This window comes from Panthera onca, chromosome F1, assembly GCF_046562875.1.
Source record: "Panthera onca isolate mPanOnc1 chromosome F1, mPanOnc1 haplotype 2, whole genome shotgun sequence".
Classification (NCBI taxonomy): domain Eukaryota; kingdom Metazoa; phylum Chordata; class Mammalia; order Carnivora; family Felidae; genus Panthera; species Panthera onca.
The window spans coordinates 60,515,968-60,540,513 of record NC_138355.1 but is presented as its reverse complement, the minus strand read 5'-3'; the positions used below and the strand labels follow the sequence as shown (position 1 = coordinate 60,540,513).

The 24,546-nt window shown below is 46.4% G+C and overlaps 1 long non-coding RNA gene across 6 annotated transcripts in view; it reads right to left on the bottom strand.

Moving 5' to 3' along the window:
* The window catches only part of LOC132686548 (uncharacterized), a 72,188-nt gene extending 48,763 nt beyond the window's left edge, over positions 1 to 23,425 (bottom strand). For 4 of the 6 annotated variants that reach the window (XR_013553011.2, XR_013553012.2, XR_013553013.2 and 1 more), the window contains exons 1-2: positions 23,116 to 23,425; positions 22,441 to 22,548 (exon numbers count right to left, since the gene is read on the bottom strand). This is a non-coding gene — a long non-coding RNA (uncharacterized LOC132686548). Of the gene's footprint in view, positions 1 to 20,963; positions 21,086 to 22,440; positions 22,549 to 23,115 lie in introns of all 6 variants that reach the window. The other 2 variants (XR_013553014.2, XR_009613746.3) reach the window with 1 other exon arrangement.
* Between the last annotated feature and the right edge of the window lie 1,121 nt (positions 23,426 to 24,546).

The following is a 24,546-nucleotide window of genomic DNA, read 5'->3' as shown; positions in this document are numbered from 1 at the left end:
GCTTGTGTTTAAAGAAATATTTAGCAAGGGTGGTTGAGCTTTAGATGAATACATTCCATTTCACCATAGACACAAGCAAACCATGGGGGTCTTGTTGGACTTGGCACTTTATGGTTCCCAGAGATGGCACCATATTTCTAAAAGCTGTTTCCAAGGAATCTTCCAAGAAAGCAAGCTCAAGAAGAAAATCAGAGCTCTTAGGCAAGTTAGTTGCCCTTAAAACCCAGTTGTCTATAAAAAATATTTTTAAATAAAGTTTTCCCTCCAGATTATAAGAGAGAACTCTTAAACATGGTTCATGTGACAGAGGCATGGGGTCGGGGCAGTGGAAAATGAGCATCCCTGACTTGCCTTGTGTGAAAGGAAACTATAGCTTTAGTTTTACCCATTAAAATCAGGTTAGCGTATAAATTTTTGGCAGGAAATTAAATGATGCAAACAGATGTAGATAGCAGCATCTTAATGCCCAAAGCAGTTTGTCTTTAAATATAAGAATACAATAAAATAGGGGGGAAAGTTCATTTCTGAGCATCTGTTTTTATCTCGAGAGGAACTATCGGAGACAAGAGGGTGAGATTGCTTTTGGAACCGTGTGAACATGAGTCAGGCAGAGCAGGTATGAGGGGACAGCTCTGGGGCTCAAGGTCCAAGGGTCAGACCAAAAGGAGGGACAGTAACTCAGAAGGCTGTTTTGCCAGCCTGAGCAGCATGTGGCAGGACCCTGTTGCAAGCCTTTTACAATCCACTTCGTGGGTCCTGGGATATCTCCACCCAAGGCAGACCCACTCGGGGTCATTGACTGGGGCCTGGTGATTCCGTCACCGAATCCGATTTCCTTGGGGTATATTTGTTAGCACATTCTACAGCTTCAAGAAGTCAGACAATACGGGGATAGAAAGGCACCTGGGGCCAAGAACAAGAATTGAATTTCCTATGAAAATAGCAAACTACAGGAACCTCTATTCCCTATAGTTCTTCCATGCAAGCCATACCCAAACCACATCCCAACGATGTAGGGGACGCAACTCTGGGATGGATTATGTGGTCAGTGAGTTGGAGGCTGTATGCAAATGCTTGATTGCAGAATAATAGGTAGAATATTACATCAGTTATCATTTCAAAAAAAAATATGTGATTTCTGTTTTGCATATAAAGGCACTGGTAAAATTCTATAAGGATATACCAGTCTCATAACAGTGGCTACTTGTAAATGCATAAGCTCTAAGGGAAGTGTCTGAGGAGATATGCAAAGGCTTTCAGGATTAGATGAGATTAATTTTGAAGAATATGTAAGAAATGTAGGAATTACCAAAGCAAATAAGGAAAAGGTGGTATTCCAGTAAAGAGGTCAACATTTCAGAGTACCACCAGTAATTCAGTATAGCCTGAATATAAGGTGCATAGAAAGAGTTGATAAGAGATGAGATTGGAAAAGGAGGCAGGCTTCTGATCTTGATGCATCTTGTATTTAATTCCAAATAATTTTCATTTTTTCCTATAGGCAGTAGAGAGCCTATAGTTGATTACCAGTAACAGAAGGATCATCCAAGGATGACTCAATAAGAACATCTATTTCATCATGTATTAGCTCTGTTGCCATGTGGACAGGGTGGAAAACAAGAGTGGATACAAGGCAGATACCCTGTTGGACAGGAGACGTGAAGCCAGTGGTTTCTGAGATTGCATCTGATGAACCCCTAGGGCAGTGATGAGGGAAGGAGCCAGGTGGGGAGGGACTCCCATTTAGGGGGTGCTGACATGCTTGGCCAACTTGATTTGGAGTGAGAGCCAGAATTCATCTTTATATTGCCAAGAACGGTTTGCAAGAGTAGACGAAAAAAAAAACTAACCCAGGGTGGAAAAAAAAATCAGACCAGTAAGACTGGTGGAGAAGGAGCATGAGGGAACTTTCTGGAGTGATAGTAATACTCTATACCTTGATAGGGGGTTCGGTTACACAGGTGTATAAATGTGTCAAAACTGATTGAATGGTACACCCAGAGATTTGTGCCTTTCTGTGCAGAATTCACCCTCCACTTAAAAAAAAGACCCTAAACAAACACTGCATTCTAGTTAATGAACATATAGTAAAGCATTTAGGAGTAGAGTGAACTAATGAAATGTACTACTTTGAAATGTACCAAAATAGGAGGTAGATTTATGGATGGGTGGAGACGTGGAGTGGTGGGTCCTTATGTGTAAACAAATACACCACAAGTGAATTGTATAATCTTGGTGGCACCAATTCACTGTAAGATTCTCTCAACCTATGTTTAGAAATTTTTCATCTAGGGGCGCCTGGGTGGCGCAGTCGGTTAAGCGTCCGACTTCAGCCAGGTCACGATCTTGCGGTCCGTGAGTTCGAGCCCCGCGTCAGGCTCTGGGCTGATGGCTCGGAGCCTGGAGCCTGTTTCCGATTCTGTGTCTCCCTCTCTCTCTGCCCCTCCCCCATTCATGCTCTGTCTCTCTCTGTCCCAAAAATAAATTAAAAAAAAAAAAAAAAAAAAAAAGAAATTTTTCATCTAAAACATGGGAGGAGGTGGGAAACGACCTACAAGAAAATCTTTTCTCAGAGCCTTAATACCTACACATCCTTGGGTTCACATAGTCACAGCCCTGGCACAAGACAAATCTGATTATTTTGTAATTATATAGTGCCCCAATAATGGCACCCTGAATTTCCAGGAAAAACCTTTCACTGGGTGGATGGGTAGACACTCTCTCCCGAACTCTGACCACAGTGTTTCAGACAGAACAGTTTGCATACATTAATCGATAGCTGTTACACAGTAGTCCTTCATCAAGCGCAAGAATTAAATTCTTGAAAGCCCCATGGGATGTGAATTGAAGAACTGAAGATTCTATTAGGAATATAGTGCCGGAAGATAGAGGTTCCAAAAGAACCCAAAAATTAAAAAAAAAAAAAAGTTCCTAAATATTTTTCACAGCAAAGTAACTACACAATTTAAATTTTTAAATGTTTCGCAGTAATCATTAGCACCACAAAATTAAATATTTGCCATCCCTTTCTCAAGGCCATGGTGTCCCCAGCTCCGCCCTATTAGCATTTCAGGTCACATCATTCTTACGGGGGTGGGGGCTGTCCTGTGCACACCTGGCCAAATACCGGGACTTCTCACCTCAGTGGTGACAACCAAACATGTCTCCCAAACATCCCCAGGGGAGAAACCGCCCCTGGCTGAGCTCCCGGGCACCACATCCTTGTCCTGGGCTGCTTTTCTCAGCATTTCAATGAGATGCCTGCAGATGCGTTTGCTTTGTTCTGAGTGAGTCCCATACCAACAGGCACATACCCCACATCGAGTCCTTCCCCTGACTGTCCAGTGCTGTCTGGTTTTATGGTTCCAGATTGTTCTGCCCGCTCCAGAAGAAACATGGGAACCTTGCAGCTTGAGACAGAAAAAGCTTTCACTAAACTTCATCTAAATAATGTGCTCAGCTCTCTGTTCTGATGCCTTTAACTCCCCACCTCCTTCTCCCCCCTACACACACACACACACACACACACACACACACACAGGGATGTAAAGACTCCCTTGCAGACTACATCATGCCAAAGTCCCCTTCCTGAGCCTCTCTCTCCTGCTCTGCCTCTGGCATGATGTCTCTTTTCTAGTCCCTAAAACAAGTCTCCTAACTTTTTCTAATTATCCCCAGCTTGAGTGACTCACAATTCTGGGTTTTCATCATTTCAGCAAGATGTGCAAAAGCAAACCTAGACATATGAGAACTTTGGGGAAAGAAATCGACGCTAAGAGGAAGGTGACCCAACATTCTGCATTCGATCTAAGGTTTATAGCTACCAAAGTTGGCGTGACTACTCATGCTGCCCGTGTGGGGGCACAGGGACCTTCCTGGGTTCTCCTTTGCCACCCTGTGCAGTGCATGGTCACTCCCAGTATTGGCAGGAGAATCCTAGGACTCCTGCTCTGACGTAGGAGGGGTTATAACTTTTTCAGGGGAGACTGCATCTCCAACAAGGATGTGACCGTGCAGGAAATTTCCCTTAAATGGCAACTTTGGGGTCCCTCGATGTTGCCCTACCCAGAAATGCCCTTTGGGTCTCCTCGGTGTCGAAGTGCCATGATGGCTTCCAGACCCCCTGTGCGGTATCTTCTGCCCAGACTCCAAGTGAGATGGTGTCACTGACTGTTTGCTGGTAGGAGGAGCGAATCTTTTCCTAACCCTTCCGTCTCCCTCACTAAGTCTCAATGCCCTGCTGGGTCTGGACTGACAAGATTCAGCTCCATTGACTTCTTAGAAACACGGGATAGAAACAGCCAAATTAGGGGCGCCTGGGTGGCTCAGTCGGTTGAGCGTCTGACTTCTCAGGTCATGATCTCGCAGTTCGTGAGTTCGAGCCCCGCGTGGGGTTCTGGGCCAACAGCTCAGAGCCTGCTGCTTCGGATTCTGTGTCTCCCTCTCTCTCTGTCCCTCCCGCCCCTCGCACTCTGTCTCTCTCTCAAAAATAAATAAACATTAAAAAAAAGAAAGAAAGAAAGAAAGAAAGAAAGAAAGAAAGAAATGCCCAAATCAGCCAGGCCCTCAGGGACAGGAAACAGTGACCTCCCACATCCTTGGAGAAGCACCTCTCTTATCCACCGTCCATGTCACATGGCACTGCATCACCCAGACCCCAGTACCTGCCTCTTCCCCATCAGACTGCAAGCTCCGTGAGAGCTGGAATACAGATCGATCACCGCTGATCTCCCAGCACTGATCACAGTACCTGGAACACAGCAGACGCTTGATAAGCACTTCATGAGTAGAAAGGAAGAGAAGCGCAGTTTCAAGCATGTCAGGATTTTACAATTCCCAAGCTGCTGCCAGAAGAACCGGGCAAAGGGAGGTAAGAATGAGTTTGCACATTTGGTAAAAGAATTCGTGCTCTAAGAAAGAGGTTTACCCTAACTCGTTTCCCATCCTGGACAAAACTGACAGATCTTTCTGGTACTCTGACATTTGGTTTCTGGGCCTGTGTTTGTTTAACCACAGATCAATGAAAGTCGCGATGACTGGCTTCTCTCCACACCGTCCTCACAGCTTCTGGGAGTTCCAAGGCAGAGCTAGAGCCGGGGAGGCTGGGGGGAGACCCCAACGTCCCACGGTTTTCCAAGCCATGTACTCACCCACCCTGCTCATGCACCGAGTCACCAAAACCCAATTGCCAAACTGGGGGGCGCTGTGGGTTCAGGCAGTCTGGAGCTGAGGAAGGATTTTATTTCTCGTATCTTCTCCATTCCTGTCGCAGTAAGCGAATCACACCTTTGACTGTCAGCCAATCCCCTGACAACCAGTCAGCAGAGGGAGAGTAATTGTCAAGGGGCGTGGCCTGTGACTGAGGACACACTGACTGTAACTTCTGCGTGGCCTGATTCAAGACCTCTTTTGCAAGCTATGCTCCCTTTAAATACGGAAAAACAGAAATGGGAGTCAAATTGGTGAAGCAACTTTGGCAAACAATTGGGCAGCATCCCTTAGAATTTTAAATGATCTTACCCTATAACCTAGTATTCTAGTTCTCCCTTGGAAAACACATGTGTGAATAAGCTAATGAGTAATAAAGCGTGCACAAGGATGTTAACTGAAAACCTGGAAATGAACAAAATGCCCAACAACAGGTGAAGGGCAAAATAAGCTGATAGAGCCATACTAAATAATATTTGTTGCACGCAGCAGTTGAAGTGCAGTTAACTTGTTTGTACTAGCACGAGGAGGTCTCTAAGACATGTTAGGTCTTTAAAAAATGAATATAAATAACACAGTAGGAGCCCATTTGCTTAAAGCGTACATCCGTGTGTGTGTGTGTGTGTGTGCGCGCGCACACAAAAACACACTACACAACCTAAATCTTTTCTATAAATACAACAACCCTAGAATGTAAATCGATCGGGAAATGTGTAGAAAGGTCCACATCCATCTACTGACCATGGTTACCCTACGGGTGAAGTCAGAGAAGGAGAGAGAGGAGCAGAGAGGCCGAGGGTGCTGAGCAGGACAGAGTACAGTCTGATGTGTAATATTTTAGCTTTTACAAGAAGATAATATTCATGTGCACCTTGAAAATGTAACAAATCCAAAAATGGGCTGGGGGGACTACACGTCTCCATCTCTGCAGGGGAAGGAAGGCTATTAAACGGAAATCCCAGGAAGTAGCAGCTCTTAGAATTAGTGCAATGTCCTGAATGTGGGCAGGACTCGCACGGCTGAATTAATGCACTGACAATGCTCCCAATGCAAAAATATAAACCCTTCGCCTTGAGAATTCTTCACCAGGAAGGGCTCTTCTGTATTAGGCAGAAAGTTGGACTAGATCCCCTTTAGTGTCAGATGCCTGGAACGCAGTGTCATCATCCAGTGTGTGATGACAACAGGTACAATGTACTGAACATCGACGTTTGCCCAGCACAGCCTGGGCACCTCACATGCCGTTTCTCAGCCAGTTCTAATCCCGGAGGTTTGTAGAGTTATTTCCACCCTACAAGTGAGGAAACCAAGTTCGTAATAAGCAGTGAGCTGAGGTATGGAGCCAGATGTGCTTTATTTCAAAGCCCATTCTTTTAACCCCGATGCCGCAGAGTGCACGAGAATTCGGGGGCTCTGCCCCCTGGAAGAGGGTTAGAGGTTTTTGGAGGGGCCCTTTCTAAAATGTTTCCCAAAAGTTTGGAATAGCCCTATAGCTTCTTGGGGACCATGGAATAGTTTCTCTGTGTCCAATAAAATGAAGTTGCCTCTATAGAACATTTTTCTGGATACGGCATTCCTCAAATTCTGTCCCAGGAGCTGTGTGATAATGAAGTTTCATTGTCATTTGAAAGAGGTCGATGGAAAAGGGAAAGGAGTCCCAGATGGGACAGATCTGAATGGTGTAGCAGAGGAAATGCTGTCCCCATGAACACAAGCAGCTGGGTGTCTGGACGCACCATAAAATTTTATTGTGAAATGCGCAGATGATGGGCCCAGCTGCAAAGCATCAGGAGGGTTTATCGTGATCTCCCAGTGCATTCTGGGTGTGCTCCCCTTTGACACTATTTTCGTGGGCTGAACCTAACTGAGATGAAGACATCAAAATTACTTCAAGGTGCCGTCCTGCTGGGAGGCACTCCATGGGCTTCCCTCTCTAAAGCTCATCATACCATTTGTCATGACCAGCAGCGAGAACAAGAAGTATTAAGCATTAACCTGAGAAGACGACGGGACCTGGAGTTTAGGAAACCTTTGTGGGTTATACCCCTATCTGACAGACATCATCAGTTACCAAGACTACTGTGAGACCTGTGGCCCTATTGGCCACACTTTGTCACTGAGCAAGATCACCAAATCATGCTATACAACTACACGCTTGTGTTTCAGGGAATGAGATAATCTACAGCCTAAAAATAGTTTGACTCTGTCCACTCACCCCATAACGCCTTACAAGCAGTTCTGTCCTTGGTAAAAATCCCTTCTTCTAAGTAAGGCTTTGCCTTTTCCCTTAAAGACCATGATATCCTCAATCAGGCTTTCCCCTATGAACCATAGGACACAAAAAAGTGTTTGGGATGACTATTTTCTCTCTCACAAGGATAGTACATAATTAGTTCTATTTCAGCCACACTGGAAAGAAGTTGGATCGTTACATAAAATGGATGCCTTCCACATCATGGCAGAATTCTCTTACTGAAGCCCCGTTGAGAAGGGCTTAGGAAGGCCTCCGGAGTCATACAGCATAAGATTAAGTCATAGAATCTCATGAGGAAAGGGCTTCATACAAGGGTTCCAGTTCAACAACCCCTTTTATATATATATGTATATATATATATACACACACACACACACACACACATATATATATGTGTGTGTATATATATATATATATATATATATATATTTGCATATTTATCTTTGAGAGACAGAGATAGAGAGCGAGAAGGAGAGGTGCAGAGAGACAGGGAGACAGAATCCCAAGCAGGCTCCACGCTGTCAGCGCACAGCCTGACGGCGGGCTCGAAATCACAAACTGTGAGACGGTGACCTGAGCAGAAAGCAAGAACGGGACACTTAACCGACTGAGCCACCCAAGTGCCCCAAACAATGTCCCCTTTTTCGTACGTGAATTCTCAGTGATACCCTGAAAGGTAGTCAGTTAGTCTCTGCCCGAACAGCTCAGCCATCAGAGGCAGCGAACTCCAGGAAGAAGAGTGCTCACTGCTAGAAGCTTTTCCTCTGGACGAGGTAGGAAGGGACCAGATGCTAGGGAGCCTCGAAAGCTACATGAGGACATGGGGACTGCGTGGCAAACCATCAATCCCCAGCTCTCCGCCGGGCCAGAACAACCCCACGTTTGTTCCCCTCTGATTCTGCCAAAGCCCGTTATGTTATTGCAGGGAGGGGCACCCACAGAACTGTCGACAAGTTTAGAAATCTGATGCGGGGCCGGCAGGTAGATGCTATCAACAGGTAACACCATCCATCTCACTCGAGGAGATTTACTTGGCCGGGCAGACAGCGCCTCGAGGAATGCTATCTCTACCCATAACCTACCACGATTCCCCTGCCTCCTTGGAGAACTTGAAAATACCCCGTCCTAATGTCTTATCTTGTTTTCTCACATCAGGCCCGGGCTGAGGTTTCACGTGTCAGGCTGCAGCCAGAAGGGAGATTTATGGTCCTGTTATCAGGGCTAGACAGCAAGAGGCTGTGGTCACACGGTGGGGAAACAATAGCCGGGCGGGGAGGGCCACGAGGAGGGCTGCTGGTCAGCACCTGGCATCACCTGTACCCACACGGTCCCCGGGGGCAGGTGGACTGGGCTGGGGGTTGGAAACAGAAATGTCCCGTGGGTGCTGGGAAGACAGCTCCCTCCACGCGAGCGCTCTGAGTGCAGTCACTTACCGGCTCGGGTGGTTATTGCCTATGGCTAAATCCACTGTCACATATTTCAGAGGTGCTAAATCATTCCAGCAACGTATAAAATAGAAAGCCTATCACAGCTGCTCAGGACTGAGGAGGTCATGATAAACGGACGGTGAGTGAGAGGACCCTTGGGGGCTGACGCAGGCCCATGTTCAAGCCATAGAAGAGGGGGCGCCTGGGTGGCGCAGTCGGTGAAGCGTCCGACTTCAGCCAGGTCGCGATCTCGCGGTCCGTGGGTTCGAGCCCCGCGTCTGGCTCTGGGCTGACGGCTCGGAGCCTGGAGCCTGCTTCCGATTCTGTGTCTCCCTCTCTCTCTGCCCCTCCCCCGTTCATGCTGTGTCTCTCTCTGTCCATAAAATAAAATAAAATAAAAAACTCCATAAGCCTAAGAGATGGGGAAGGAATGGCCACTGGGACCCATAAAAAAAGTTTAAAAAAAAAAAAAAAAAAAAAAAGACAGCTGGTCTGCCCCCACCCTCCAAGGACAAAAATGAGAGGTTGCAAGCCAACTTCTACTTCTCCGGCAGGGGCAAGAGGGGTAGGCAGGAACAAACCTCATTACTATAGCAGCCCCGGGGTTTCTCAGTCAGCCACTTACCTTTGTGAGACCTCCCATCTCCATTTCTAACAAAGCCTCCTCGACTAAATATATATACAACAACATATAATATATAATACATTTTTTACATTCTCTCGATACAGATATAGATTAGATTACAGATACGCATTGTAGATTATAAATATGTATGTATTACAGATATAGATTATAATTATATAGATACGTTATCTATATCTCATATCTATATCTCATATCTATGAGATATATATCTATATATCTATAATATATAATATTATATCTCATATCTATAATATATTACCTCTATATGTAATCTAGATGGCATTTGATAAATGCCACAAAATATAGTGTGATGAGCTAACTGCTTCCCCATCCCGAACCGTACCCTCGTGTTGCTGGACCCTGAACACACAATCCCTGCCACTGTCCCCCGTGATGCTATGAGTGGGGTACGCTGGGAGAGAAGCTCTCCCACAGCTCTCTCCCAGCCTTCGGGTGTGTGCAGAAAAGGCGAGAGCAGACTCGAGTCAACTTCAGGGAAATCCCAATGCTAAGCAACAGGGAGCAGCATCCAACTCTTCCTGCCTTCCACTCAGGCTGCCAGCGGAGAATTTAGATTTGCCAAAGAGACTCTTTTCCAGGCATTAGGCTAAAGTCACCACTTATTCCCCACGGTCTGCCACACGGATATTGTCGCCTGCTGAGTCAGGGCCCTGGGCTGAACCTGAGCAGGTGACCCCAAAGGAAATGGCCGTAGTGTGCCCGGGAGCAGCTGTCTCCTTCAGAGCCCTGCTCAAAGCCCAGCCCCTCCAGAGACTCTTCCCTGGTTTACCCTGAGTAATTAAGCAGGGGCTGGACCGCACACAACAAATATTTACCGGAGGGCACGATGTCAAGGGGCCACTGCAGTACTGTTAATTCAGCATACGTTTATTTGGAAGCTTTTGTTGGTGAAGAGTGGAGGGCAGGGGTGCCTGGGTGGCTCAATCCGTTAAGCGTCCGACTCTTGGTTTCGGCGCAGGTCATGATCTCGTGGTTCTGTGAGTTTGAGCCCCGCATCGGGCTCCGTGCTGACAATGTGAAGCCTGCTTGGGAGTCTCTGTCTCCCTCTCTCTCTGCTCCTCTCCCGCTCACGCCGTCTCTGTCTCTCTCGAAAGAAATAAATAAACTTAAAAAAAAAAAAAAGAGTGGAGCGTAATGGATTCAAGAATGAGCTCTGAGCCATCCTGCCCGGTTCATATCCTGAGTCAGCATCCCTTTGGATATTTTTAAATTAAATGAGTTAATACATTCAAAATGATTAAAACCATGCCCAACACAAAAATAAGCACTCGATATATATTAACCGTTATTATGTTTACACAGTGGCGACGCCCTGGGGATGGAAAGATCAGTAAATTATTCTCCAGCCACCAAAGGAAATGGAACCAACGGGGGCAGAACATTTCAACACAGTGGTGTTTCCCAACCAGTCAGCCATGGCACACGGATATACCCAAAGCATTTCCCAACTATACTGCCAAACGGTAAACAATGCTTGAAAGGAATGTTTGCCACCCCGAGTATACAGCTGGGTTCCTCAGCTAAATCACTGAGTTGAGCTAAATCACTAAATATTGTCTGGAACAGGGGATAATGCCAATCTTCCACCAAAGAAAAATCACACCTTACGAGAAAATGTAAAAAATGTAAGAATGTGCCACTGGGTCACAGGTATTTCTAGTTGAGCAGTGAGAGTACTCGGGCATACTTTTATCTGCTAATAAACGATACCCAACTAAAGTGGGTAACATGGAAGAACATGTATTATGTTGCAAGACAAGAAGCCTCGAGGAAGGTGGTACAAAGTTGGTCCAGCAACTCAATTACATCATTAAATCCCAGACTCATCCATCTCTCCAATCATCAGACCAAAGCCCATCAACTTAGTCCTTAAGTATCTATCCCCTAGGATGCAAAACGATTACCAGAGTTCCAGTCGTCACAGGTAGACATGATGATGTTCAGCAAAGAATTTCCAGTGGGTCTCCTTTCTTAGAGTTGCATGTTCCTCAAGGCCCATTGCCAACGTTGAATCACATGGCCCTACCCTAGCAGCCAAAGAGTCTGGGAACGCAAGTGCCTGGCTTCTTTGGCCTCCGTAATGGAAGATGAGCTATACCAGAAAAGTGCGTCACCATGAATGCCTGCAGAGCGAGTAAGCGAATCATCCAGAAACCGTGGATGTTTATTCAGACGTTGTGAGTTTTTGTTGTGCTTGTGCTATAGTAGTAACTGTGTACTAATTATTACTAACTTGTTGAGTGTGGCTTTAAAACACGTAATCCTCTCAAGCGCATAGCCAAATACTCTAGTATTTCAAAAGGTACCGCAAACACGGACAGGCTGAGCCCTAGTTCAGTACGTGGCAGTAAATGATAGTCAAGGAAATGAAATGCTAGAGAAGAGACTGGAAAATCAGCCAGGAGATGCATACATATTCACATACTCATTCATTTTTTAATTAATTTTTGAACATCTGCTGTGTGTCTGGCACCGTTTTATAGCGGCGAATAAGTCGAAGTCCCTGACTTCATGGAATTTAAGTCTATTGGGTGTGACCCCGTGGCCTTTAGTCCCCAAGACCCAAAGATTCTATTATCATCCTAGGTTTATAGGAGTTTGCTGTTGTTGTTGGTTTTTGTCTGTAAATGTTTTTGCACTTGTCAAAGTGTGTCTTGCTTCCCTCCGGACCTCCCACCTCACAAAATAAGAAACACAGGGCTTCCATTAATTCTGCGCCCCGTGAAAGGAAAGGTTCTTCACCTTTCTTACATTGGCAAATTGGCAGAGTCCCAAAGGGCAGACCGATGCATTTACCCCAGCTTTGCTACCCGGAAGCCATACAGCCGTGGGCAAGTCACTTGGGGATCGGGTTTTCTCATCTGAAAGTGGGAACGGTAATAGCCTGTATTGCTACATAACGCTTTCATGACGCGGATCCTCGGTACAAAGCTTAGACAAAATCGGCGTACAACGGCTGGCGCGTCGCAGGCACTCCGTGTCCGGGAGGGGCTCGAAGCAGTCTTTGCTGCCATCTGACCTTCTAATCTCATTTGCCACTTGTCAAATGAAGCCAGCCCTCTGCAGCAGGTGGCCAGGCCAGTCAATTAGTGCCTACAGATGGCACGGTGATCTGCTAATTGCTGCGAGGCTTCCAAAATCTAAATCGGTGTGGTGGCCCAGCTGCCAGGGACATCAAGTTTTCCTCTCTCCCGCCCCTGCCCTCAGCCCTGCTCCTGAGCATTCCAGCGAAAACTCTAATTCTCTGGAGACAGTCAGCAGTTTGTGCTGTTAAAAATAAGTCGTTTGGACCCTGACTGGCCACGTATGAGGACCAAGGAGGCACTTAGTGCCATCTTTGATTTCTTTACGCCCACCCCCACACAAAAATGGTTCTTAATCTACGGGAATTTTGACAATTCTCTCATGGCTCAGCTCTTCAGCTGTCACTCGGGCTATTCCTTGACTAAGCACGAGGTGAACAAGGGACCTGAGAAGAGACAAGCAACCGCGAGAAACCAGCAAACTCAGTTATTTATTCAAGTGGCACAGCAGGGTGTATGCTCACTACCATGAGTTAACGAATTTTCTAAAAAATTAGCTGAGCAGGGGCACCTGGGTGGCTCAGTAGGTTTAAACGTCTGACTTTGGCTCAGGTCATGATCTCATGGTCTGTGGGTTCGAGCCCCACCTAGGGCTCTGCGCTGACGGCTCGGAGCCTAGAGCCTGCTTCGGATTCTGTGTCTCCCTCTCTTGCTCTACCCCTCCCCGGCTTGTGCTCTGTCTCTCTCTTTCTCGCAGAAATAAACAAACATTTAAAAAGAATTTTTTTTAAGAAGAATCAAAATTAGCTGAGTGTATCTCCATATATAAATATACGCTGTATTTTTTTCCAAATACATAATCAACTCCGTTTCCTAGCAACTCAAACAACCATCTGCTTTTTTTTGAGCTGTCTCATCACAGATGTCCTTCCTGAGTCTTAAACCACGGCATGGGCCAGGGCTTCCTGCTAGGAAGTATGGGTAGTTTGACATTTGTGGGGGAAAGGCCCCTGCACATATTTTCTCGTTGCCATTCTAAAAACATGACATGTTACCCAAACATCAAAGCATCGGTGTGTCCCTGGAACCTCTACAATAGGCCCGAGATATGGTGGCTGAATGTAATGGAAAATAGTGGAGAAGTGGAGCAGGGACAGAGAGGAAACAGATGGAGAGAGAGAGCTCCCCTCTTACACCCCAAAAGGACATATGTCTATGGAGCTGTGTCTTTTTTTTTTTAATTTTTTTTTTTATGTTTATTTAATTTTGAAAGAGAGAGAGACAGAGCACGAGCAGGGGAGGGGCAGGAGAGAGAGAGACAGAGAGACAGACAGACAGACAGAATCTGAAGCAAGCTCCAGGCTCTGAGCTGTCAGCACAGAGCCCAACACGGGGCTCGAACTCAGGAACCATGAGATCATGACCTGAGCTGAAGTCAGACGCTTAAAGGACTGAGCCACCCAGGTGCCCCTGGAGCTGTGTCTTCTTAAATAAGAAAAGCAGGAGAAAGAATTTGAGAAGAGGCCAAGCAAAAAGGACACCCCCCCCCCCCCCCCCCGTTCTTCCTATTGTCATTCAGGACCAGCATGGATAAGACAAAGCTCCCTTGGAAGTGATAATGCCAAATTCAAGGCAAAATTCAGAAGCCAACTGCAGCTTTTCTGCTCGAGTTGGTCAGCTCAGGCTGCCAAAACGAAATACCACAGACTGGGGGGCTTAAACAACAGAAGGAGGCTGAAAGTCCAAGATCAAGATGCCAGACAATTTGGTTCCTGATTTGGGCTCTCTTCCTGTGCACACAGATGTCTGCCTTCTAGCTGGGTCCTCACCTGGCCCGGAAAGAGAGAGAGAGGATCCTGATTCTATTGGGTCAGGACCCCGCCCTGATGACCTTATTGAGCCTTAATCACCTCCCGATAAACCCCATCTCCAAATACAGTCATTTATGGAGCGAGGGCTTCGACACATGAATTTTAGGACACAATTCTGTCCACAGCCCTGTTAAAAACCTTGCCCTTTCTGAAGGCCCCTCGCTGTACCCTGGGTGCAGCCATCCTGAGCATGTACCGTGTGCTTCAAGACACAGTGACCCAGGGGGGTGCCTGGGTGGCTCAGTCTGTGAAAGCGGCCGACTTCGGCTCAGGTCATGATCTCGCGATCCATGAGTTCGAGCCCCGCGTCGGGCTCTGTGCTGACAGCTCAGAGCCTGGAGCCTGTTTCAGATTCTGTGTCTCCCTCTCTCTGACCCTCCCCCATTCATACTGTCTCTCTCTGTCTCAAAAAATAAATAAACGTTAAAAAAATAAAAAAAATAAAAAGACACAGTGACCCAGGGGCCTCCAACTCACTACAAATTCTCAACTCAACCCAACTCAAGTTCTACCCTCCCTTGTGGTCATAGGCATGTAAAAAGTCCTTTATCAGTATTAAAACTTAGGGGCGCCTGGGTGGCTCTGTCAGTTAAGCGGCCAACTTCAGCTCAGGTCATGATCTCACAGTTCGTGGGCTCGAGCCCCACGTCGGGCTCTGTGCTGACAGCTCAGAGCCTGGAGCCTGCTTCGGATTCTGTGTCTCCCTCCCTCTCTCTCTACTCTTCCCCCGCTCGTGCTCTGTCTCTCTCTCTCTCTCTCAAAAATGAATAAACATGAAGAAATTTTTTTAATTTTTTTAAATACTCAAGTTTATATTTGAAAAGCATTGCTGCTTTGTCAAAGGATTCCTCAGATGACATATGCTACATGAACTGTTAAGAGAGGCAGGAGTATCTGGGTAGGAAGGGCTTGGGATTTCTGCCCACTGGAAAGCTGTTAGAAATGAAGGTAAGGAGGAACTAAACTCATGGCACAGGACGACGGTAGATGGACTTTAAGTTGTACCACACTTGCCTCTGTTACTAAAACAAGGCGACATGCTGGTCATCATTAATATTATTCTTAGTGTTGTCTCATAAATCTCCATTTTTCTCATTTAAAGAGAAACATACGGTATATTACATACACAATTTTACACCTCTAAAGATGATCCTGCTCCAAGGCATGGAGAGGAAAAGGCTAAGGCTCTGTCTTCCTCTCAGATTCCACCTACATTCTATTTAATTCAGCCAAAATTTAGGAAGCAAAAGATTATCCTCGACACTGACAAAGCTGAGGGTCAGGAAGGGTGATCCTGCCACACCCAAGGTCTTTCCCTCTCTCCCCCCTAGTCTGTAGGTCCTGGGGCCATGCCTGGGCAGAAGCACGGAACCGGACCAGTGCATGCAAAGGACCCTCCACCCATCTTGGTCTGGAGTGAGAATAGGGCACAGCTCCCACACCCACAGAGAAGTCAGACCGAGGAAATGATGGCGGCGACGTCTCAGAAGAGCCCCAAGGTGTTCCCCCATGCCCAGGTCATTCGCCTCATTTCCTTCCCCTCCTCTCCTGGCTTCCTTCTCTCCCTGTCCTGATTTGCCTGTCACTTGACTGTGCCCAAAAGGGCTTGCGTGCGCTTCTTGGAGATCGACAACGCACATCGGTGAGAAGTCTTGCAATTAAAAGAAAACTTATTTAACCCAGTATTTCCCAAATGCATTTCTTTCCCATGGCAGCGCGCAGCCCCATGAGTGGCTTCTAAGTGTTGCCGACCAGTTTTCAAATACGCACTGAGCTGCCTTCATTATAACCCTTAAGATGATAGTGTTTGCTTTCGGTTCTCTCCCACCTCCTAGGCACGTCCCCTCACTTTCGGCAGGTACTATCCTTTTACCCCTTCTCTGCACCTTGGGACCTTAGATTCAGATCTTCTTCACGACCCTCAGACACAGAGGACCACCAAACAAAACCTGTACCTGCCAAACAAACCTGCAACACCAAACAAAACCTATACTTTCCAAACAAAACCTGATGCTCTAGGCTGGAATTTCCAACTGGGAACTCTAAGGAACACTTATCGTCAAGAAAATATTAAAGAGAGAAAACTCACGATTAAATATGTTTACATATTAAATTCCCCCTTTGATATTTGTAAGACACATTACCGAAGGCTCTGAGAAGTCTTGTATTAGAGAAACTTATCTAACCTCCCTTTCCCAAATGCATTTGGCCGCACTGCCCCTTTTTAATAACACCTAACAAAGAAAGAATCACCAGTCCACAGAATACCCTTTGAGAAACTCTGCTGGAGACGAGTTTTCTCCTCTGAACCCCTCCTGTGCCATCAAATCCCCCCTGTTTGCTGTCTCATTCTGTCAGAATGGTTCGAATAGGTGAGCTAATAATGGCTCATTGAGTTAAGAACAGCAGGCACACTATTGGGTACTGGTTGCTACTCCGCAAAATACTCTGGAAAAAAAAAAAATCATTTTACAGATGAAGAAACTGAGCCCTAAAGAAGGGAAGGAACTTTCTCAAGTCTTGCCCAAACAGGAGGTAGCAAGCTGAGAGCTAAATCCAAGCCTCTGTGATGATTCCTTTTAAACTGGCCACTCTTGTCAATCAGGGGTTAATAGGCTCACTTTCCAGAGCTGTTTACATTTTAAAGTCAAAGAGAAGAAATACTTTAATCCCAGAAGAATGAAGTGAATCCCGACTGACAGGGATCACGGAAGACTTTGAGGAAGCCAAGGAGGCTGGTCTTCCTTCAGACCACAGCCCTCTCTCCCCGTGGGTGCAAGGAAAGTTTTGCCTGCTTGGGCAAGGAACCCTTCCACCCTCCTCCAAACTAAGGTTGTAAGGTTCTGCAAATAGCCATGTATTTGCGTGGAGGCACAGCGAAGGAGTGGGGCTAGCTAAGAATAAGTTGGGGGGCGGGGGAGCGCCTGGACGGCTCAGTCCGTTAAGCGTCCAACTTCGGCTCACGTCATGATCTCGCAGTTCCTGGGTTCGGGCCCCGCGTCGGGCTCTGTGCTGACAGCTCAGAGTCTGGAACCTGCTTCGGATTCTGTGTCTCCCTCTCTCTCTGCCCCTCCCCGGCTCACGCTCTGCCTCTCAAAAATAAACATTAAAAAATCTTTTAAGAATAACTTGGAGTACTCTGATTTGTGCAGCCCACTGACTCTTCCATCTGTTAATAGCTTGGGTCGTGGTCTTATTCTGAGGGGGCCAAACTCAAATCGACTGCCCATCACACGTGAGTTTTTGCCGACAAAAGGGACGGGTCCATGAAATGCTGGCTGTATGATGCTGAACGTGGTGCCTTTCAAAACCAAGTGGTTCGCTAGATATTTTCTGAAGACGATAATCCTGAGAAATCAGTACCCGTTTCAGCACGTATTTGCTCCCAATGGCCGGCAAACTCCCCCCAAGTCCTCAAATCAGAATTTGGGGTGCGCTTCCGTTGAAGAGATTTTCCAGGAGGCGTCCCTTCTAATGTATTCTGATTTCAAACGCGTGGCCTGTGATGATCACGGAGTCCGCGGTGAAGCAGCAGAGGAATTTGCTGCAGCCACCCGATGGCCATCTCATTAGGCTCCAGTCCAGTTCTGTTTGTACTTCTCCATCACCTTTATTTGTTTAAGAGGCCTGACAAGGCAAACACTCCTGATGCGATGTTTACATTGCAGCTTTCACTGGAGCTTATTAAACTCATCGTTACTTCATATAAGCTGCAGATATGTGGCTGGGGCCAGTTAGTGTTGACAGTACGTAACAGACACCCTGTCACAAGGTAACATGTTTATACACTCCATTGGATGCCTGGTGGATTTTGTCCCTGTAAAACTATCAGAGATAATGAAGCTACTATCAGATAAGTGACTATAATAAATGACTACAATTAGGTCTCTGGTTGATGAGAACACTTGGTGGTCTCTCCAGCTTGACTTAGACAAATCCCAGGCCACAAAAAAAAAAAAAAAAAAAAAAAGTGGGGGAAGGGGATCAAAAATCCAAGGTAAATGAGATTGATTTAATGGAACACCATTTGATTTCAAAAGGAGCAAGAGTTAGAAGAAATCCAGTTTTCATCTTTGCTCCCTCCCTCCTGACCCTCCTTCCCTTCCCCTTTGTCTATTGCGAAGAAAGAAAGAAAGAAAGAAAGAAAGAAAGAAAGAAAGAAGGAGGAGGAGGGAGGAAGGAGGGAAGAAAGAAAGAAAGAAAGAAAGAAAGAAAGAAGAAGGAAGGAAGGAAGGAAGGAAGGAAGGAAGGAAGAAGGAGGGAAGAAGGAGGGAGGGGGAGGGAAGAAAGAAAGAAAGAAAGAAAGAAAGAAAGAAAGAGGAAAGAAGGAAGGAGGGAGGGAGGAAGGGAAGGAAGGAGGAAGGAGGGAGGAAGGAGGGAGAAAGAAAGAAAGAAAGAAAGAAAGAAAGAAAGAGGAAAGAAGGAAGGAGGGAGGGAGGAAGGGAAGGAAGGAGGAAGGAGGGAGGAAGGAGGGAGAAAGAAAGAAAGAAAGAAAGAAAGAAAGAAAGAAAGAAAGAAAGAAGGAGGGAGGGAGGAAGGGAAGGAAGGAAGAAGGAGGGAGGAAGGAGGGGGGGAGAAAGAAAGAAAGAAAGAAAGAGAGGAAAGAAGGAAGAAGGAAGGAGGAAGGAGGGGGGAGAAAGAAAGAAAGAAAGAAAGAAAGAAAGAAAGAAAGAAAGAAGAAAGAAGGAAGGAAGGAAGGAAGGAAGGAAGGAAGGAAGGAAGAGAGAGAGAAAGAAAGAGAGGAAGAAAGAAAGAAAGAAGGAAAATTCTGGAATCAGGTTCTTCTGAAGTTCTAAAGCACTCTGCATGCCTCCTCCCCAAATGCCCCAAGGATATCTAGACTGGAAGAAAACACCACTATGCCTCTAAACTTGGGGAAGCTTCTCCAGAAGAAAGAGCCCATCTGGGGCAGTTACTGCACCCAGAAGAAAAACTGGCGAAGAGAATAAATCCCCAAAGGGTCTTGGCATGAACTTCAATATCGCTCTACGGTCAAGGCTCCATCCATCCATCCTTGGGGCGGCTCGCAAGGCGCGACTATAATCACTCCTTTAAAGGGTTTTTGTTACACCAGGCAGGCTCTCATTACATGCCTTCGAAATAATAGCACACAATTTAAGTGCTCTGATGAAAAGGTCTTTAAAAGACATTTATTTTCTTGTACGGAATAGTCATTTCCAGGATGGCTTGTAGGTTTACAGTGAGCTCTATATATAGACGTATAACCTGAGAATGTGCTGGAAGCAGGTGTGTAGGGCCCTTTTAAAGGACTTAGAAGATGACACCAGCCAAGTGGAAACGGATTGGCAGTCAAATGCACTGTGGGCGCTGCACAATTAGTTTTCTTCTGTGACAACAATTTTGTTTACATCGCATCGCGCCCGCTTGCCCCAGAGGTCTCCCGACCGTCCTCTGCCATTCTCCCTTCACGCACCTCCTCCTCCCCACCCCCATTCTCCTACCCCAGCCTCCCTGAATCACAGCCACGTTTTAGAATTTGGCTAGAGGAGAAATGCTTTTCTGAAGCAGTGTGTTTACTCTGGGGGGTTCTATTTTCCTTTGATTTAATATTCCTAATAATAGTTTCAGGGGAAATTACCGTTCATGGTAGAGTGATTCCCCCCAGGAATAAATGCTCCGGGAGGTGGGGATGGGGAGGGGGTGATTGATGGGGCTTTTTGTATATCCCTGTTGCCAGAAGACCTCATAAACTCAGGAAAGCTGTCCAGGCATCAGTCTGTTTACCTTTTCACGACTTTAAAGGTGATTTATTTGACCTTTGAAAACTGGGATCATACTTCTTGCTGAAAACAGTGCACATTTCAGCATAAACGGTGACAGTCAAGATGGTAAGGTCTCCAGTTTGAGGTCCTTTATCACTATTTTTCTCATTCTAATCTGAATGGGAAGCGTCTGCTGGGGTCTCGGTACAAGCATATTTGAGGAACGCTGTCTAAATACATGGAGATAAGTGTGCGTTTATGTACCATACGTACGTACAGTTCTCATAACGATTTTTAACACTAGCTAGAAACGCCCCGGGCATCAGGGAAACAAGAGGTAGCACGCGTAAAGAAAAGCCTTGGGATTCCAGATAGGACCTGAGCTTTCACTGGCTGGTCGTTACCCTAGTCGTATAATTTAGCACCTTGCAAGCGACAACTTTGGAGCCGAACCACCGGCATGGGACGCCCAGCTCTATCACTTAGTATATAATGTTGGCGAAGACACGTGACTTCTCCGCGCCTTGACGCCGTTATCTGTAAAATGGAACAATTACAGTGTCTATACCTCACAAGGTTGCTGTGAAAATTAGAATAAATTGAAGCATGTAGATTGCTTACAATTAACGCCTGGCATATGGAAAACAATACGTGTTAGTTACTATGACTCTCTGGAAAGGGGGGTAAATAATTATCCCTACAACAATACATGCAGCAATTAGGAGCGGACAATAGACAGTGCATATCAAGCCCCTCGTACAAGGCGACATGCTCTACAAATGCCACTCACCCCTCGGACGGAAAACAACTCATGAAGATCGTGTAAGTCCCTCGAAGCGGCGCTGCAACTACAGACATTTTCCTAACTTTCTTTTACTCAAACGACAAAGCAATATGGCAGGCTCTTTGTAGCTTCGTTTTACATGCGAAGAGACAGAAGGGGTAAACAATGAATGACTTACTCAAGGTCGCACAGCTCTTCACACAGCTCTTCGCACAGCATGTGCATAGAACGCACATGCAATCTATGTGCATTCTGATTAAAATTCTATAGTATTACAATGTGGGGTATTCGCTGACCAGTAAGGGATGAAACAATAGCTACTGGTTCTTCGGGTTTGGGGGGTCCACTTCCCCAAAGCGACCAGTTTCGCCTTCAGAGGGACCCAACCAGCAGTGGAAACGGTGCGTAGAACAGAGTGAACGTCATTAGCAAGGTCAGTCTTTCTCTGAGATTTAACAATCAAGAGAGGAAATGAGGGAAATCGTCCAATGGCACAGACCGGATCGGGGGAACTGCTTTACCAACTGGACTCTTGGTTTTACTTCTAAGGAACATTAGAAAGGACGTTTGGTATCAGTAAGATTTCTATTTTAAAACGTTTTTTATGTCGGGGCTCCTGGGTGGCTCAGTCGGTTGGGCGTCCGACTTCGGCTCGGGTCATGATCTCGCAGTCCGTGAGTTTGAGCCCCGCGTCGGGCTCTGTGCTGACAGCTCAGAGCCTGGAGCCTGCTTCGGATTCTGTGTCTCCCTCTCTCTCTGACCTTCCCCCATTCATGCTCGGTCTCTCTCTGTCTCAAAAATAAGTAAACATTAAAAAAAATTTTTAAATAAATAAATAAATAAAACGTTTTATGTCTCTTTAGAACCCAATCCGTCAATAGAAGAGTGAGCACTGCAACACGAATCCATTCTGTTAAAATAAAATTGAGTTCATTCCCACTGATGACTTTGCAAGCTTTCCCCACAAGTGGCCAGCAGGAGAGGACGGGGATCCTTGAGTGCAGGGGGGGACATTTACATTGCTACACATTTTGCAAGGCCAGTTCAAGTTGGGGGTACAGTGATTTTTTTAAAGCTCCCGGGAGCCCCACAGGTGCTAAGTGAGGGCTCGGGACACAACCTAGAAAGCCCCATTCAATGGGCAGAGGGCACAAGCTTTCTGAGGAGTCAGGAGACAAGTCCTTGGGACAGCAGAAACGGGCCCTGGAGGTGACATTGGTAACAACAAATGTGCCTGCCCCTAGAAACCAGCTAGAAGGCCGTCTGCTCTGGGAGAAGACCCACCTGTTCCCACACTTCCAGGGCCTCAATAGCAGTAACTGCTCCGTGACCGTGCGCGTCCCCTGTTCCCAACACCCCGCCCTCCTCTGCACCTGTCAGAAACCTGAGCATTGACAGACGCGGCGACCCGGTGCCCATCCCTGACCCTGCACATGCTCGGCTCAAACCCCCACGAACCCAGGAGGACTCTGGAGGTACCCACCATCTTCTCTGACGACAGCCCATAATTTATGAGCCGCTGCATTTCTCTTCAGGACGTGACGACTGCATGTGTTCTAAGGGGAGAGCTGAAGAGCCATTAATCTTCACCCTGGCAGGGAAGAAACTGATGGTAATTTAATTTAACTGGATGGGTGAGGTAGATATACAAGACCACAAGGTAAAAATGACAAGATTATTAACTGCGCCCAACGCTGTCTGTTTAGCAAGCTGCCTCCGTACGTGGAAGAGGGTTGGTTAACGTGGACCAAGGTTCAAGCAAGGTTTACAGAGGGGAGGTTCTGGCAGATGTGGGTAATGGCAAGGCTCCACATTTCCAGGGAGAACGCAAAGGACTTTTGTGGTTAGAAGAGGAACTTGGGCTCCAACCAGATTAGCAAGCAGGCTAAAGTTTAAAAGGTCAGGGCACACTCAGAAATATTTCTCTCCCACACCCGCAAAAAGGAAACGGTTGAACTTAATCACCAGGGTCCCCCTTCAAGCCCTCCCCTGACCAACCTCTCATTCCAGCTAACTCAATTTTTCCTCCTGTCCAAGTTGTTTTTAGAGGCTGAGCGACAGCTCTTTGCCATCAGGGAGCAAGTCTTTCGGCCACCGGCGTCCTGAGTCTCTGGAAGGAGCACCTGCCTCAGGCTCTCCCTGGGAGCTTTCTACTCACCAGCCCACGCCCAGGAGAGATAGCAGCCAGGAGAGAGATAGGAAGTCGACTTTGTGGCGTCCACCATGGATTCCCTCCGTGGGATACTTCCTAGGGTATCTGTCTCCCCCACATCAACATCAAGTAAAAGCATTGTCCCCAAGTGCAGACCCCTTTCAGAGAGGAGAGCCTTCACTTTCCCAGCTCCTGGTCTGGCTCAGGACTTGGTGTGCAGAAATGTGACAGCAAGCTTCCGGGTGCTTCTCAGTGTCCCAGCTTTGTGCCTGGATCCCAGCGCTCTCGAGGCCCCGGCCCCTCGCCCCACCTCCAGGTCCAGATTGACCAGGCCAAAGTACAGATCTGCGGAATCACACAGGTTGTCCCAAACAAGGGCAGTGTTTGCACTGAGAAGCCAATAGGTATTCAATGCCTTACGGTTTGCAAAGCATTCATCGAAAATGATGGGCACGCAGCCCTGGATGTGGGCAGAGCGAGTATTCATTCCCCACTTTACAGATGAGAAAACTGAGATTCAGACAGGTCAGGTTTACCAAAGCCATAAAAAGCAGGACACACGTTAGAAAGCTTCTCTTGGCACTTACTTTAGTATATATTATATGCATACATATAAGCATGTATTTTAATAATACATATATTTTTGTGTATGTATATATTTGTATAAATTAATGTATATTTGTGTATATATATATATATTTGTATAAATTAATATCCTTCTATGGCAGACACTATCGCTCACGTCCCCAAATGTCACTGTTGCCTCTTTTCTTATTTATAGAACCAGAATTTTGTTCAGTGCGGGCCACAGATGCATTAGACCCCAGGAACGGACCCGGCTTCTGATTTAAGCATGGGACCAGCTTCTTCTCTAAACATTGGTCCCCAGAAATGGATTCGACTCAGCTTCTGGTTTCTGACCCATGAGGCTTCTGGAAAGCTTTTCCTTCCTGGTTAAGAGGGAGGCACCATGAGGGGAAGCGCTCTTGTCCCACTTTGCCCATTCCCCCTGCTATGGAACATGGACGGGTGAGGGGGGCAAAATGCTTAAGAGCAGCTGCAGCTTTTTTGCAACAATGAGGAAGAAGGCCAAGGACATCAAAGACATGACAACGCAGAGCTTTGATATCATTAAGCTACTAAACTACCCTTGGTAAATGCAGAGCATCGCACTCCTAGTTTAAGCCATTTTTAGTTGAGTATTTTGTTTACCAGAGCTAAAAGCATTCCCTGCTAATATGCTCCCGGACCAGATGATGAGAAAGTCAAGGACAGAGGCCATATTTATGTTTGAGCCCCCTTTGGAGTCTAGTCCAAAAATAGCCACTTAACAAATGTTTGCTAGAAGAAAGAAAAGAGTGTTCTCCTAACAGATATATCTTGGTGTGATGAACATAACAAAACCAATGAAGTTAAACTTAAATCTTTACTTGTTGG